Genomic DNA, 15,592 nt, shown 5'->3' on the forward strand with positions numbered 1-15,592 from the left:
GTGCTAGGCCTGGAGTAAGGAAGATCTAAGTTCAAATTTAGCCATAGATACTTAACTACCTGCGTGACTGGGGAAATCATTTAACCTCTATTTGCCTTAATCCACTAGAGAAGGAATGGCAACTCCAGTGTCGCTGCCAAGATATTATGGTCTTTGGGGGTCGCAAAAAATCAGACATAATTGAATGACTGAACAATAATAGCATGTGTGTATATGTATATATGTGCATATATATATATGCATGCCTATAAAGATATATATATATATATATATATATATATATATATATATATATGCATATAGATATATACATGCAGGCATACTCTGTGTAGGTATATATGTGTATATATGCACATATGTGTGTACATGTGTTACAAGTGTAGCTTTTGGATCAAATTCTGTCATTGTTTCTCACCTTCACAGCTATATATGCCTTTGTTGTTACCTTTGATTAACATTGTCATCCAGTATTGAGTTTTATGTGTTATTACCTGTCCCATATCTGTTTGTTTGTTTGTGTTCCCTAAGGACCTTTTAAAAAAAATCATGTATTAGTTCTCCTGGAGCTATTGCTGTAAAGCTTTTTCAGAAAGTAAATAAATTAGTCTAGGATGCTAATTGTAACCACAAAATTATATTACAGTAACATTTCCTTTGGACTACAAATGTCTCAGTGGAAAAACAGTTGGCCAATAGCTTCTTGAAATAGCAGATGTAAATTTTAATTTGGGAAATCTACCTAGATGCTGTGCTCCATGCTGTTTGGTGATGTTGCATTAATGGTATAGTTTTAATGGCAATGATTCCTGAGTTGCACACCTGGGGCTTCCCCTGGGAGGTTTTCTTCCTATGGGAGAAAATATAGCAACTCAGAACTACAGACATTAATTCAATATGTATGTATCATAGTAGGGTAGTTAAAGATGAAGGAACAAACTATAGACAGCCAGTTTGGATTCAAGGACAATTCCCAGAAGATAGTAAGTTGTTCGATAAAGTAAGAAGGTTAAGGATCAGGGCAAGAGGATTGATAGAGAAAAAGGGAAAAGTTATATCGTTATATGGTTGTGTAACTTCGTATCAAGCACTTAGTTGATCCCACATTTGTCCTTTTAAAGGATTTTAATTTTTTTTTTTCTTTAACAAGATCATTTAGAACAGCACTCTTACATGGGGTAGAGAAAAACAAATAGTCTGGCCCTTATATTTTCCCCAGTGAATATCACTGTGATCTGATACCACCTGCATTTGAAGCCAGGTAACTTGTACCTGGAATAGACAAGATTCACAGAAATCCTGCTTTCTCCCAGGGAAATCAGCATGGATCTTCTAAGCCACAAGGCCAGTCTCTATGCCACAACAGTAACAGAGAGAATGCAGTTCATTAGGCATTCAAACCATGAGTCTCCCAAATCCAACCCAATTAATCTCTTTGATAATTTATTCTTCCCTCATCTCTGATTCTTATAGATTAATCAGGAAGGACATCCAATATGTGTCCTTACCATAGAGTCTGAAGTCTGACCTTTAATCCAAGAAAAGTTTTATACGTAATCATTTCCACTCTACACATATCTCATTCTTTATCTTTTTTTTTTTATTTTTGAGGCAAGTTCTAAGAGAAGCTTGATGAAAGCTTGACTTTTATACATGCATCTTCAAAGTTTTACCTACAGAATGTTCTGCCTTTTCCGGGGACAAACTTTGCATGGGTACAGAAGAAAAAAAAGACTTAATCTAGTGGTCTTCACAAACTTTTTCTTTTTATCTCATATTCCTATCAGTAGGAAAATGAGCATAGACCCCAATATGCACATATATCTTTTTTTATGAATTATATGCATATACTACTGTACTATTAATTATTTATGTTAAAAGTGTAGAAAATAGAAATGAAAACATGATTAAACACACATGAAATAGTATGTGATTCTAAAGTCATTAGGAAGCCACTGGAGTTAATTAGGTTAGTAACATGGCCTTATCCTCACTTAAGGATTGGTGTGGGGAGAAACTGAGGTCAGAGAGACCAACTTAGGAATCTATTGCAACATTCTAGACCAGAGTTGGTGAGGACCTGTACCAGCATAGTGGTTATAGAAGTAAACTGAATACCTATAAGAGGTGATGTGGAAGTAGAATTGGAAAAATAAAAAATGGAATATGGGGAGTAAGAGACAGTGAGGAGTTGAGGATGACACTGAGGTAGGGAATATGGATGCTTAGAATAATAGTTGTGCCATTGATGAACAAAGGGAGGTTGTATAGAAGGGAAGATTTTGGGGAAAAACATTACAATGATTAGGTAGCTGGCTGGTGAGGTGGGTAGAGTGCTGGGCATAAAGTCACGGGTATTTATTATTGTGAGTTCAAATCTGGCCTTTTGTGACCTTGGACAAATTTTTTAATCCTGTTTGCCTTAGTTTACTCATTTCTAAAATGAGCTAGAGAAGGCGAACCACTCTAATACCTTTGTCAAAAAGCCAAAACAAAACAAATGGAATTGTAGAGAGTTAGACGTAACTGAAATGACTGAACAACAACAATACAATGATAGTTGGGTTTTGGCTCACAACCCATAAGTGACCATCTTAGCTAAATAAAAAGTGGAAAGTGTGGGGAGAGAAGGGTTCTTGCGTAGTACTTCCCTGAATCATAGATCTGATCCTTTGACATCTGACCTGCCACATCTATAATGGGATCTGGGAGCAAGTGGTGAACCTGGTTTGGGTAAGAAGGGTAGATAATTTCCCTTAATAACCCAAGCATGGCTACTGCTGAGGGTGATTTGGTAAGAAGTTTGAAAATGTATACATCAGAGGTAAGGAGGGAATGGAGTAGTGCCCATACAAAAGAGCTGGTGTGGGTACACTGGAAAGAAACAAGCCTCACATTGGCCATTGCAAGAGGAGTGGGATGTAATTCATCTTCCTACCCTCTCATCTTCCCACCCTGTAACTATCTGATCATATACCCTTTAAAATCAGGTCATGGCTCCCACTTTGGACAGTAGTGCTTTAGCCTACCTTCTCGGCTAGGCACTGAGGTTAGACTGAAATTTGCATGGAGAGGGTTGAGTTAACTGAACCTTGCAGCATAACTGATGGGTCTATGGGAACAGTAAACATTCTTGTGAAAAGGATAATTGCCCACTAATTACCAAATTCAACACCATCTAAGGCACACTTTAGCCCAATTAGGCTGTCTTTGTAGGACTGGTCACATGTATTAGGTGTAGGCTGTGATACCAATGTACCTTTCCCCATTTTCATTCCAGGTATCTGAAATTCTGCCATTAAAGCCTCCCTCTATAAGACAGATGCCTCTCCAGGGGTCCTTTTCTATACGCTAAATCCCTTTAGCTGGCTTGCAAACTTAAACTTTATTTCATCCATAGTTTGATGTAAATTCATTAGTAAGATCAAAGTCCAAGTTGAGAGTAGAACAATCAGAACTGACACCTTAATGTGAAAAAGAGAAGAGGTTTTTTTTGTTTTTTGTTTTTTTTAAGAATGGAGAGATGAGTTTGAGCTCTCAGAGGATACTGAGTTTAGACAAAAAGGTCCAGGATTAAGAGGCAAAAAGCATGGCTTGCTCTCCATGTATGAGTAGCCATGGGTATCCGAAGAGAAGAAATGACAGATGGTAAAATAGTTCAAGCAAACTGATTGACTTCAGAATTTAATTGTGTTTGGACTAATGTATCTAGAATGTATCAGTGGATTGGACCTGTGGAATGAACATTTTACTCATGGACTCTAGAGGGACTTTTAACCTCCCTTTTATAATAGTCTTTCCCTACTAAAATATAAGCTGCTTGACAGCAGGAAATGTCTTTCCTTTTGCTTTGTATTTGCATTCCCAGTCCTTAAGATAATGTCTTTTTTTATTTAATGCTTTTTTATTTATATTTTTTATTTATTTTTTCCATATGCTTTTGAGTTGAAAATTTTTCTCCCTTTTCCTCCCCCCCACCCTCCCCAAGACAGTGCACAATCTGATATAGGCTTTACATTTACATACCCATTAAACATATTTTTACATTACTGAAGTTGTAAGTAAAAATTAAAACCAATAGGAGAAACCATAAGAAAGATGAAACAAAACTCAACAGAAGGTAAAAATAAGTGATAGCGATTCAAGTTCCATAGTTCTTTCTTTGGATGTGGACAGCATTTTCCATCCCGAGGCCTCTGGAGAGGTCTTAGATCCTCGTAATGCTGAGAAGGGTTCAGTTTAACATTCTTAGTCATTGCATAACATGGCTGTTATTGTGTACAAAGTACTCTTGGATCTGCTCACCACTTCACTCAGCATCAGACTATATAAGTCTTTCCAGGTTTTTGTGAAGTCAGCCTGTTCATCATTTCTTATAGCACAATAGTATTCCATTACATTCATATACCACACTTGCTCAGCCATTCCCCAATTGATGGGCATCCTCTCAATTTCCAATTCTTTGCCACCACAAAAAGAGCTGTATATTTTTGTACATGTGGGTCCTTTTCCCATTTGTTTGATCTCTTTGGGATATAGCCCTAGAAGTGCTATTGCTGGATCAAAGGGTATGCACATTTTTGTAGCCCTTTGGGCATAGTTCCAAATTGTTCTCCAAAATGGTTGGATCATTTCACAACTCCACCAACAATGTATTAGTGTTCCAATTTTCCCACATCTCTCCAACATTTATCATTTTCCTGTTTTGTCATGTTGGCCAATCTGATAGGTGTGATGTGGTACCTCAGAGTTGTTTTGATTTGCATTTCTCTAATCAATAATGATTTAGAGCATTTTTTCATATGACTATAGATGGCTTTAATTTCTTCATCTGAGAACTGTCTGTTCATATCCTTTGACCATTTATCAATTGGGGAATGGCTTGTGTTCTTATAAATTTGTCTTAATTCTCTATATATTTTAGAAATGGCCTTTATCAGAAGACTGGTTGTAAAAATTCTTTCCCAATTTTCTACCTTCCTTCTAATCTTAGTTGCATTGGCTTTGTGTAAAAACTTTTCAGTTTAATGTAATCAAAATTATCCATTTTGCTTTTCATAATGCTCTCTATCTCCTGTTTGGTCATGAATTCTTCTGTTCTCCATAGATCTGATAGGTAAACTATTCCTTGTTCTCCCAGTTTACTTATGGTATCAGCCTTTATATCTAAGTCATGAACCCATTTTGACTTTATTTTGGTATATGGTGTGAGATTTGGGTCTATGCCTAGTTTCTGCCATACTCTTTTCCAGTTTTCCCAGCAGTTTTTTTAAAGAGTGGGTTCTTATCCAGAAGCTGGGGTCTTTGGGTTTATCAAATAATAGATTACTATAGTCATTGACTACTGTGTCTTGCATATTTAACCTATTCCACTGATCCACCTCCTATTTCTTAGCCAGTACCAAGCAGTTTTGATGATTGCTGCTTTATAATACAATTTAAGATCTGGAATTGCTAGGCCACCTTCCCTGCATTTCTTTTCATTAGTTCCTTTGATATTCTGGACCTTTTGTTTTTCCAAATGAATCTTGTTATTATTTTTTCTAACTCTATAAAATAATTTTTGGTAGTTTGATTGGTATGGCACTGAATAAGTAAATTAGCTTAGGTAGGATTGTCATTTTTATTATATTAGCTCCTACCCATGAGCAACTGATGTTTTTCCAATTATTTAGATCTGATTTTATTTGTGTGAAAAGTGTTTTGTAATTGTGTTCATAGAGTTCCTGGGTTTGTTTCAGGGGTAGACTCCTAAATATTTTATAATGTCTACAGTAAGTTTAAATGGGATTTCTCTTTCTATCTCTTGCTGTTGGGCTTTGTTGGTAATATATAGAAATGCTGATGATTTATGTGGGTTTATTTTATAGCCTGCAACTTTGCTAAAGTTGTTTATTATTTCAAGTAGTTTTTTACTTGATTCTCTAGGATTCTCTAAGTATATCATCATGTCATCTGCAAAGAGTGATAGCTTTGTTTCTTCTTTGCCTATTCTAATGCCTTCAATTTCTTTTTCTTCTCTTATTGCTAAAGCTAAGGTTTCCAGTACAATATTGAATAACAGTGGTGATAATGGACATCCTTGTTTCACCCCGATCTTATTGGAAATGCTTCTAGCCTGTCCCCATTACATATAATGCTTGCTGAAGGTTTTAGATAGATGCTATTTATTATTTTAAGGAAGACTCCATTTATACCTATGCTTTCTAGTGTTTTTAATAGGAATGGGTGTTGTATTTTATCAAAAGCTTTTTCTGCATCTATTGAGATGATCATGTGGTTTCTGTTGGTTTTGTTGTTGATATGCTCAATGATGCTGATAGTTTTCCTAATATTGAACCAACCCTGCATTCCTGGTATAAATCCTACCTGGTCATAGTGTATTATTCTTGTGATAAGTTGCTGCAATCTACTTGCTAGTATTTTGTTTAAAATTTTTGCATCTATATTCATTAGAGAAATTGGTCTATAATTTTCTTTCTCTATTTTGACTCTTCCTGGTTTAGGTATCAACACCATATTTGTATCATAAAAAGAATTTGGTAAGACTCCTTCTTCACCTATTTTCCCAAATAGTCTATATAATATTGGAATTAATTGTTTTTTCAGTGTTTGATAGAATTCGCATGTAAATCCATCTGGCCCTGGAGATTTTTTCCTGGGGAGTTCATCAATGGCTTGTTCAGTTTATTTTTCTGAGATGGGGTTATTTAAGAATTTTACTTCCTCTTCGGTTAATCTGGGCAATTTGTATTTTTGTAAATATGTATCCATTTTACTAAGATTGTCAAATTTGTTGGCATATAGTTGGGCAAAATAATTCCTCATTATTGTTTTAATTTCCTGTTCCTTGGTGGTAGCTTCGCCCTTTTCATTCTTGATACTAGTAATTTGGTTTTCTTTTTTTTTTTAATTAAATTAACCAACGGCTTATCTATTTTATTGGTTTTTTCATAAAACCAGTTCTTAGTTTTATTTGTTAGTTCAATAGTTTTCTTAATTTCAATTTTATTAATTATTCCTTTGGTTTTCAATATTTCTAATTTAGAATATAATGTCTTGAACATAGCACATAACACTTGCTTTATCTGTCTATTCAAGTCATAGTTTTTTTTTGTTTGTTTTACTAGGCAGTGGGGTTAAGTGACTTGCCCAGGGTCACACAGCTAGTAAGTGTTATGTGTCTGAGGCCAGATTTGAACTCAGGTCCTCCTGAATCCAGGGCCGTTACTCTATCCACTGTGCTACCTAGCTGCCCCTCAAGTCATAGTTTTGAAAAAGTCTTGGTCCATCCAACCTACTTTTCATTTTTGATCCTGGTTTTAGAATTGACAGGATCACAGAATTTGAAAGATAAGGAGTTCATTGAGGCTTATCTATCCAAACTTTACCTGAGCAGTTTCTCCTCAATAACATCCCCAAAGGAGACCATCAAGCCTCCTCTCTTTGACCAGCTCTATGGATATAGAGCTTACTACTTCCCAAGTCAACATCCACAGTAGTCTTCTCTGAACAGTGTCTAAAATGTCACCTTGAGTGTATGGTATAAGGGGGGGGGACCAAGAAGCAACACAGGTGCTGAATGGATCCAGAGTCAGTCATTCATAGGTATACAAGTGTGTGCCCTGGCTTCTCTACCCTATCGTCCTGAGAGCACATAGATAACTGAATCATGGATTGAGTTGTGTATCCTGATTGAGAGCCCAGATCTTCTAGGGCCCTGCCCTTCTATCAAATTGTTATTGCTGGGTAGATTCTCAGAGACTGAATGGGAGGGGGAGCTTAGGAGCAAGTCAGTGAGTAAGTGGTCTAGACTCACTCTGTGATTAGTAAAATTTACTAACTTTGTACGCATGTATTTGGAAGTTTGAAGTTTGTTAGGCTGATAGCAATTGTGGGATGTATAGGAAAATTTTGAAATATATGATTCAAAATGAAGCTACTTCTGTCAGGGCCCACCAACAGGCCCACTCTCACACTTGATTACTTAATAAGTACAGTTTGGTGATGATAATAAGAGTAGATTTTGTGAACTTTTTTTTGGAGATTAATTAAGGACTTCGGATTAAGTAGAGAAGGTAGGATGAAATGGGTCTGGGTACTCCGACAGCCTCACATGTTGAGATCATCAAGCAAAAAAAATAAAATTCAAAAACATAGTTTAGCAAGGCTGCAATGTGTCCTGCCAGATGTATGCTAATAAGCTCCAAGGTGAGAATAAATCTGTGGAAGTGTTTGCAAAGTGAGAAGTGTGGTTCAGCTCTTTTTGGGGTGGTTATTATTTTTTACAAGTGTGAAAGGAGCCTAGGAGAATCACAGCAACAGCTTTAAAGAATTTTGAAATCCATAACATCAAGTCATCTGTTGGCATGTGAAAAGTAATTTACTGTGACTGGAGAGATTTCTGAAAGTAGAATGAAGGTGACTTATCCCCGTGTTCTCTAACTTTACCTGGTTCCTGAATAGGAACTTGTTAGCTATAGGTTTTGAATCGTCAGTTATAGCTGTGTTAGGTTTTTTGTTCTTTTTTTTTTTTTTTTTTGGTGAGGCAATCGGGGTTTAGTGACTTGCCCAGGGTCACACAGATAGGAAGTGTCTGAGGTCGGATTCAAACTCCAGTCCTCCTGACTCCAAGGCCGGAGCTCTATACACTGTACCACCTAGCTGCCCAAATCATCAGTTATTTGGAGAGAAGCATGAAACAGACTATTGTATACTGGATGAGCCAATATCCAAAACTGACCCTTTCAAGAGAAAGCAACATAATGTGGTAACAACAACTCCTGTATTTGAAACTAAATGCTGTAGCTTATGGGTATGGCATTGGGTAAAATAATTTTATTCCATTTCAACCTCAAATTTATTTATATTTTACATCTGTAAGATGGTTCACTGAGGTCTATTTCAGCTTCAACATTCTTTGAGTCACAGCTTCAAAGCTGAAAGGGACTTTAGAGGTCATTCAGTCTAACAGTATTATTTTACGTATTAAGAAATGAAAACATGGATAGGTAAAAGAGACTTGCCCAAGATCACAAAATTAGCAGTTTGAGCTAGCATTTGAGCCTAGACCCCTGACTCCAAATCCAGCATTTTCCCCACTGTATCACAGGCCTATGAGGATAAGTCTATATAGACTGGGGAATACTAAAAGTTAAGTGATACTGATATCAAAATAGGGTCATAGAATCACAGAATCGTAGAATATCTAACATTGGGACAGAGGAAGGCCAGAGTACCATGTCATAGCCCTTAGCTTGGACCCTGGTGTTCAGTGAAAACTGAAGGTGCCCCATGAAGGCAGCAAGAAAATCTGACAGTTCATCCACAATTCCCACAAATTGCTTGTGAAATCCATGGTCAGTGGTTGGTTATTACTACTCAGCGGTACCCCAGCCATGACTTGAATGGCCTCCGTAGTCTAGAGGTTACACTGTTTTTCAATTCTAATCAGGTCATCCTGGACTTTTTATAACCATAACCCTTTTTAACATCAACTGCCAAACTATTCTTATGTCAGATCTACAATGGATAACAGTGGCCACCAGCCTGAAAAGCTAATCCCTTTCCCACAGTTCATAAAATTGAGTTGCTGAAAGTAAACTATAGATACCTCATGGTGTAAAGTTTTACTTTTTGTTCTACCCCAGAGAAATGAATTCTTCTCTCGTTCATATAAATTAAGATTCAGCAATGCCAAATTAGTCATAACATTCAAACCTGAAGGGATCTTTGTGGATGATTTCATCAGACACCCCTGTTGTCCACAACAACACCTCTAGCTCTTAGAATTCCTCTTGTCCTTCAAAACTCAGCTCAAACATTGTCTTCTTCAAAGTCCCTGTTCCAATCCCCTCAGGCGCTGGTAGCATCTTCTCTAAGGTTACCTCCCATATATTCTGCTATAATATTTTATTGTTTTTCTTATATTATGTATGCTCAAGTATAAAGTAATTCAGTTTTGCAGAGAGGTGAAGGCAATGGTTGTGTTTTCTTTTCTGGTAATGACTTTTTTGTTTTTTTCCCCTACATTTGTTTTTCCTGTTTCGAAAAAGTGAGCTAATAGAATTCCCACTTTCCTGGTACTTTTGAATTAACCTTTAAAACATTGAAATCCTAGCAAGGGATATCAATGGTCATCGAGTCCAACTCATCCCTGAAGAATATGGACTTCATTATATCTGACAAGTGGCCATCTAGCCTTTGCTCTTAAAGATGTCCACTGAGGGAAAACCTACTTAACAATTTCTTGAGCCAGTTTAGTAAGTTCCTTTAATAAGTTCCCCATCTGCCCCGTGTCAAGCTCAAATCAAATTCTACATATTCCTGCTACATTAACTCCCAGGAGCCAGGCCAAAATGTCTTCCATATAATCCTTTAAATACATAAAGGCACTGTTCTGTTCCTCTGTTCTGTTCACCCCCCTCCATTCCTTCTTTTCATCATGCTACACACCTGTGAGTTACTTCAACTAATTCATAAATGGCATGAATTCTAGGCCTTCCACCTTCTTGTTTCTTTTCTGTGAATGCTTTCTAGATTATCATCATTTTTCTTAGGATTCAAAACAGTAGTTCTCCAGTTGCAGATTGATGGTGACAGAATACAACAGGACTACTATTTCTAGAAACCAGGCTTCTCAAAATGAAGTCTAAAACAATGTATAGTTAACTTACATATCTCAGTGTTGATTCATATTCAACTTAAATCTCTCATTTCTTTTCAGATGAGCTATTGTATAGATGTGCCTTTCCCATCTTGTACTTGTCAGGAGAGTTCTTTTTTTAAATTTTCTTTCTTTCTTTTTTTTATTTTAGACTTAATTTTTTTAAATTTATGCTTAAATGCTAAAGCTTAAATACAATGAGAAAAGGAAAAGAAGCATATTATAAACTTAAATATTGAAACTTAAGTACAAAGTAAGAAAATAAAAATAAACCATTGTCATGTGCACAGCAGAATATGAGAGGATTAAAAATATAAAGCAATATATTTCCATTTCAAGAAAGCCTATATAATATACACTATGAATTGTGTTGAAAGCTGTCCCTATTTTCTTTGCAAGTTTTCTTTTGTTTTCTGCTGTGCACTTTTTACTTTGTTCTTTTTCCACCGTCCTCCCCACCCCAGAAGTCTAAAATTAAGTGCAGATACATTCATATGCATGAATTTAAGACCATACTATACTAATTTGTCCTCTATTTCTCTGAGAGTGTATAACTTCTTCTGTCATAAGTCTGTTTTTTTCCATATTTTTCCAAGCCCACCAACTTGTCATTTCCTACATCACAGCAATATTCTAACCTTGCACTATCTAGTTATTTTAGATAGTCCAAAACAATACTGATAGATATAGTTGACACATAATGTAGTTTCCCTATTTTTCTCTTTTCATTAAACCTGTTTTAGCCTTAAACTTATCCAAAATCATGATTACCACCCCTGCTCCTTTTTCCCTAACAAATTCTGCTCCTGATCTTTATTTTGTTTGTGCATATCTCTTATTTCCTATCCCTCCTAACTCCTTTACTTTACTTCTACCTGCTACTTTGCTTTCCTATTACTTAACCTACCCCTTCCAAGAACCCTCCCTTATCCTCCCATTCTCATTAATCTAAACACCCTTCTATGTCTTCTTTTAACCTATTCCTCAGCTCTCCCCTCTAAAGATCCCTCCCTTAACCTTTTCCCCTTTCTTATTCCCTTAGCATTTTATTTCTTTTTGAATCTGGAATACATACATACATACATATACATACATACATACATATACATATATTCCTGATGAAAGTAAGTTTCCAGAACTACTAGACCCCTTCCCCCATCTAATTTCCCCTGTGTTGGTTCTTTCTCTCACACTTCATTTGTATAAGATAATTACTTTTATTTAGTTGTTCCTAAATGGTTTTACTTTTAAATCATACCATACCAAAGTCTACCCCCAATATTTCTTATGAACTACCCAATTACTAATAAGAATCTTATACATACATTTCACATTAACTCATTAAAAGGGCAAACAGTCTGTTCTCATCAAGTCCCTTGTAATTAATCTTTGATATGTACCTTATATTTCTCTTGACTCTTGTATGTCAAATCTTCTATTAAGTTCAGATTTTTTAAAAATAAAATCTTGGAAGTCTGACAATTCATTAAATGCCCATTTTTTCTCATTCTGGATCATGCTTAGTTTTGCTGGCTATAATATGTATGACTGGAACCCCAGCTATTTTGCTCTTAGATATAGAGTGTTCCAAGACATGTGGTCTTTTAGTGTCATCACTGCTAGGTTTCATGTGATTCTAATTGTGGCATTGCCATATTTTTTTTTTCTTGTTGCTCATAATAGTTTATCCTTGAGCTAAGGGTTTCAGAATTTGACTATGATATTGCTTGGGGGGTTTTCTCATAGAATCTCAGGTGGTGATCAGTGAATTTTTTCTATTTCTACTTTCACCTCTTTGTCTAATGCTTCAGGACAATTTTCTTTAATTATTTCTCATATTATTGCATCAAGATTCTTTTTTTTTTCATCATAGCTTTCAGGTAGTCTGATTATTATTATGTTTTCTCCTTTTGATATGTTCTCTGGATCAGTTGTTTTTCTTATGAGATGTTTTGCATTTCTCTTCTATTTTTTCATTCTTTACTCCTGTCTCACATGAAGTAGTGGCCTTAATCCTTATTAATGTTAACCTCTCTACCAGCATAGGCAATCCCATTCCATCCTCTCTCCTTCAACAGATTGATTCTTCTGTTGTCCACATTCTATTATCTTCAGTATCTTCTTATCTACTTGCTTTTATTTTTTACTGCTTACTTACATACTCATGTCTTCCCCACCCTCAAAAAACTCTCACTTGATTCTTCCGTCTCAATTACCATCCTGCCCTTGTGGCAGAACTCCTTGAGAAGTCTCTAAACTAAGTGTCTAAGCTGTTTCTTCTCTCACTATCTTTTTAACCCTTTACATTCTGGCTTCTCTCTTCAATATTGCACTGAAACTATCCTCTCCAGTTACCAGTGACCTAATCATTGTCAAATCTGATGACCTTTTCTCAGTCCTCATTCTTCTTCACCTCTCTGCAACATTTGGCATTCTTGAGCACTCCCCTGTTTTTGATATTTCCCTTTAGCTTTTAGGGACAATACTCTGTCCTGGTTCTTTTCTTATGTATTGAACTACTATTTCTCAGTCTCCTTTTCTGGATCCTCACCTAGGTTATGCCCTCTAATTGTAAATGTCCTACAAGTCTCTGTCCTAGGCCCTCTTCTCTTTTCTTGCTGATCAGTTCCCATGGATATAATTATGATCTCTATGCTGATTCTGAAGTCTACCTATCCTGCCCTCACTTCTTCCTGTCTTGCATTTCTAACTGCCTTTAAGACATCTTGAACTACATGTCCAGTAGATATCTTAAACATGATATGTCTAAAGCTGCCAGAAGGAAACGATTCAAGTACTGTGGAAACACAATCAGGATAACACAAGATTTAGCAGCTTCTACATTAAAGGACCGCAGGGCATGGAATATAATATTCCAGAGGGCAAAGGAGATAGGATTACAACCAAGAATCACCTACCCAGCAAAACTGAGTATAATCCTTCAGGGGAAAAAATGGTCATTCAGTGAAATAGAGGACTTTCAAGCATTCCTGATGAAAAGACCAGAGCTAAACAGAAAAATTGACTTTCAAATACAGGACTCCAGTGGAACATGAAGAGGTAAACAGGAAAGAGAAATCATAAGAGACTTATTAAGATTGAACTGTTTACATTCCTGCATGGAAAGATGATATTTGTAACTCATGAGAACTTTGTCAGTATTAGGGTAGTTGAAGGAAAAAAATTGTATGTATGTATATATAGATAGATAGAGGGCACAGGGTGAGTTGAAGATTAAGGGGTCATATCTGGAGAATAAAATTAAGGGATGAGAGAGGATGATACTCAGAGAAGAAAGGGAGAGGTAGAATGGGGTAAATTATCTCACAAAAAAAACAGAAAAGAAAAGTCTCTCACAGTGGAGGGGAAACGGGAAGGTGAGAGGGAATGAGGGAATCTTATTCTCATAGGAATTGGCTTAAGGAGGGAATAACATACACATTCAATTGGGTGTGGAAATCTGTCTTACCCTACAGGAAAATAGGGGGAGAAGGGGACAAGAGAGCAGGGGGATGATAGAGAGGAGGGCAGATTGGGAAAGAGGGTAATCAGAAGCAAATACTTCTGAGGAGGGACAGGGTCAAAAGAAAGAATAGAATAAATGGGAGGGCAGGATAGGATTAAGGGAAATAGATTTATTTTTTTTACAACACGACTACTAAGGAAGTGTTTTGCATAACTACACATGTATAACCTATATTGAGTTGCTTGCCTTTTCAATGAGGGTGGATGGGGAGGGAGGAAGGGAGAAAATTTGGAGCTCAAAGTTTTAAAAACACATGTTTAAAAAAATGTTTTCACATGCAACTGGGAAATAAGAAATACAGGAAATGGGGCACAGAAGTCTATTCTGCTCTACAGGAAAATAGAAGGGGAAGGGGATAAGAGAAGGGAGGGGGGAGAGATAGAAGAGAAGGCAGACCAGGGGAAGGGGTATTCAGAATACATGCCATCTTGGGCTGGGGGGAGGGGTGAGAAATTTGGAACTCAAAAACTTGTGGAAGTGAATATTGAAAACTAAAAATAAATAAATTTATATTAAAAAAAACATGATATATCTACAACTGAGCCTATTTTTATCCCTAATCCCTTCCCCCTCAAACTTTCCTGTTATTGTCAAAAGTACCACTAACCATAGAGTCTCCTGGGCTCCCAATATTAGTGCCATCTGTGATTCCTCACTATCTCTCATCCTCCATATCAAAACCCTTAACAAGTTATATCAATTTCACTTTTGCAGTATTTCTCAGATATGCTCCCTTCTGTCTTCTGGTACTGCAACCATCCAATCCAGGTCCTTATCACCTCATGTATGGATTATTGCAATGGTCTGCTATTGGTTCAATCTGCTTCATATCTCTCTTGACTCCCATTCATCCTCTCTTCAGCTCAGGTCTAACTATGTGACCCCTACCTCTCCACAAATACATATTCAGTAAGCTCTAAGGACTTCTTATTTAAGAACATATCAAGAATAGAAACCATAAGAATAATCAGAGTACCCTGAACCTCCTTTCCCACGTATACACACTCAGTAAGCAAGAAGGACTTGATAAGTCAAACCCTCTGTTGGGCATTCAATGTCCTTCATAACCTATCAGTATTATAGCCTTTTCAGTCTTGTTCTTTACTCTTCGATCCAGTGACACTGGCCTTCTGACTATTCCACAAGCAAGACAGTCTATCTCTGGGCATTTTCTGAAGCTGTTCTCCATGCCTGAAGTGCTCTCCATCCTGATCTCTACCTCCACAATTCTCTCGTTTCCTTCGAACCCCATCTAAATTCTTACCGTCTACAAGAAGCATTCCCCAACCCCTTTTAATTCTAGTGCCTTCCCTCCATTAGTTCCTTCCTATCTATTCTGTGGGTTGTATGGGGTGTTCAGGGTGGACTGTAGGGGGGCTTGCCAAGAGCCCTTTTTGGGGCTG

General features: G+C 36.7%; 1 long non-coding RNA gene across 1 annotated transcript in view; it reads right to left on the reverse strand.

Annotated features, from left to right (window-relative positions):
* LOC144454579 (uncharacterized) overlaps positions 1-12,215 on the reverse strand; it is a 68,890-nt gene extending 56,675 nt beyond the window's left edge. The window contains exon 1 of the long non-coding RNA XR_013483100.1: positions 12,064-12,215. This is a non-coding gene — a long non-coding RNA (uncharacterized LOC144454579). The remainder of the gene's footprint in view (positions 1-12,063) is intronic.
* Between the last annotated feature and the right edge of the window lie 3,377 nt (positions 12,216-15,592).

The sequence above is a fragment of the Phascolarctos cinereus genome, unplaced genomic scaffold (assembly GCF_003287225.1).
Source record: "Phascolarctos cinereus isolate Bilbo 61053 unplaced genomic scaffold, phaCin_HiC Scaffold_726;HRSCAF=1367, whole genome shotgun sequence".
Taxonomy (NCBI): Eukaryota; Metazoa; Chordata; class Mammalia; order Diprotodontia; family Phascolarctidae; genus Phascolarctos; species Phascolarctos cinereus.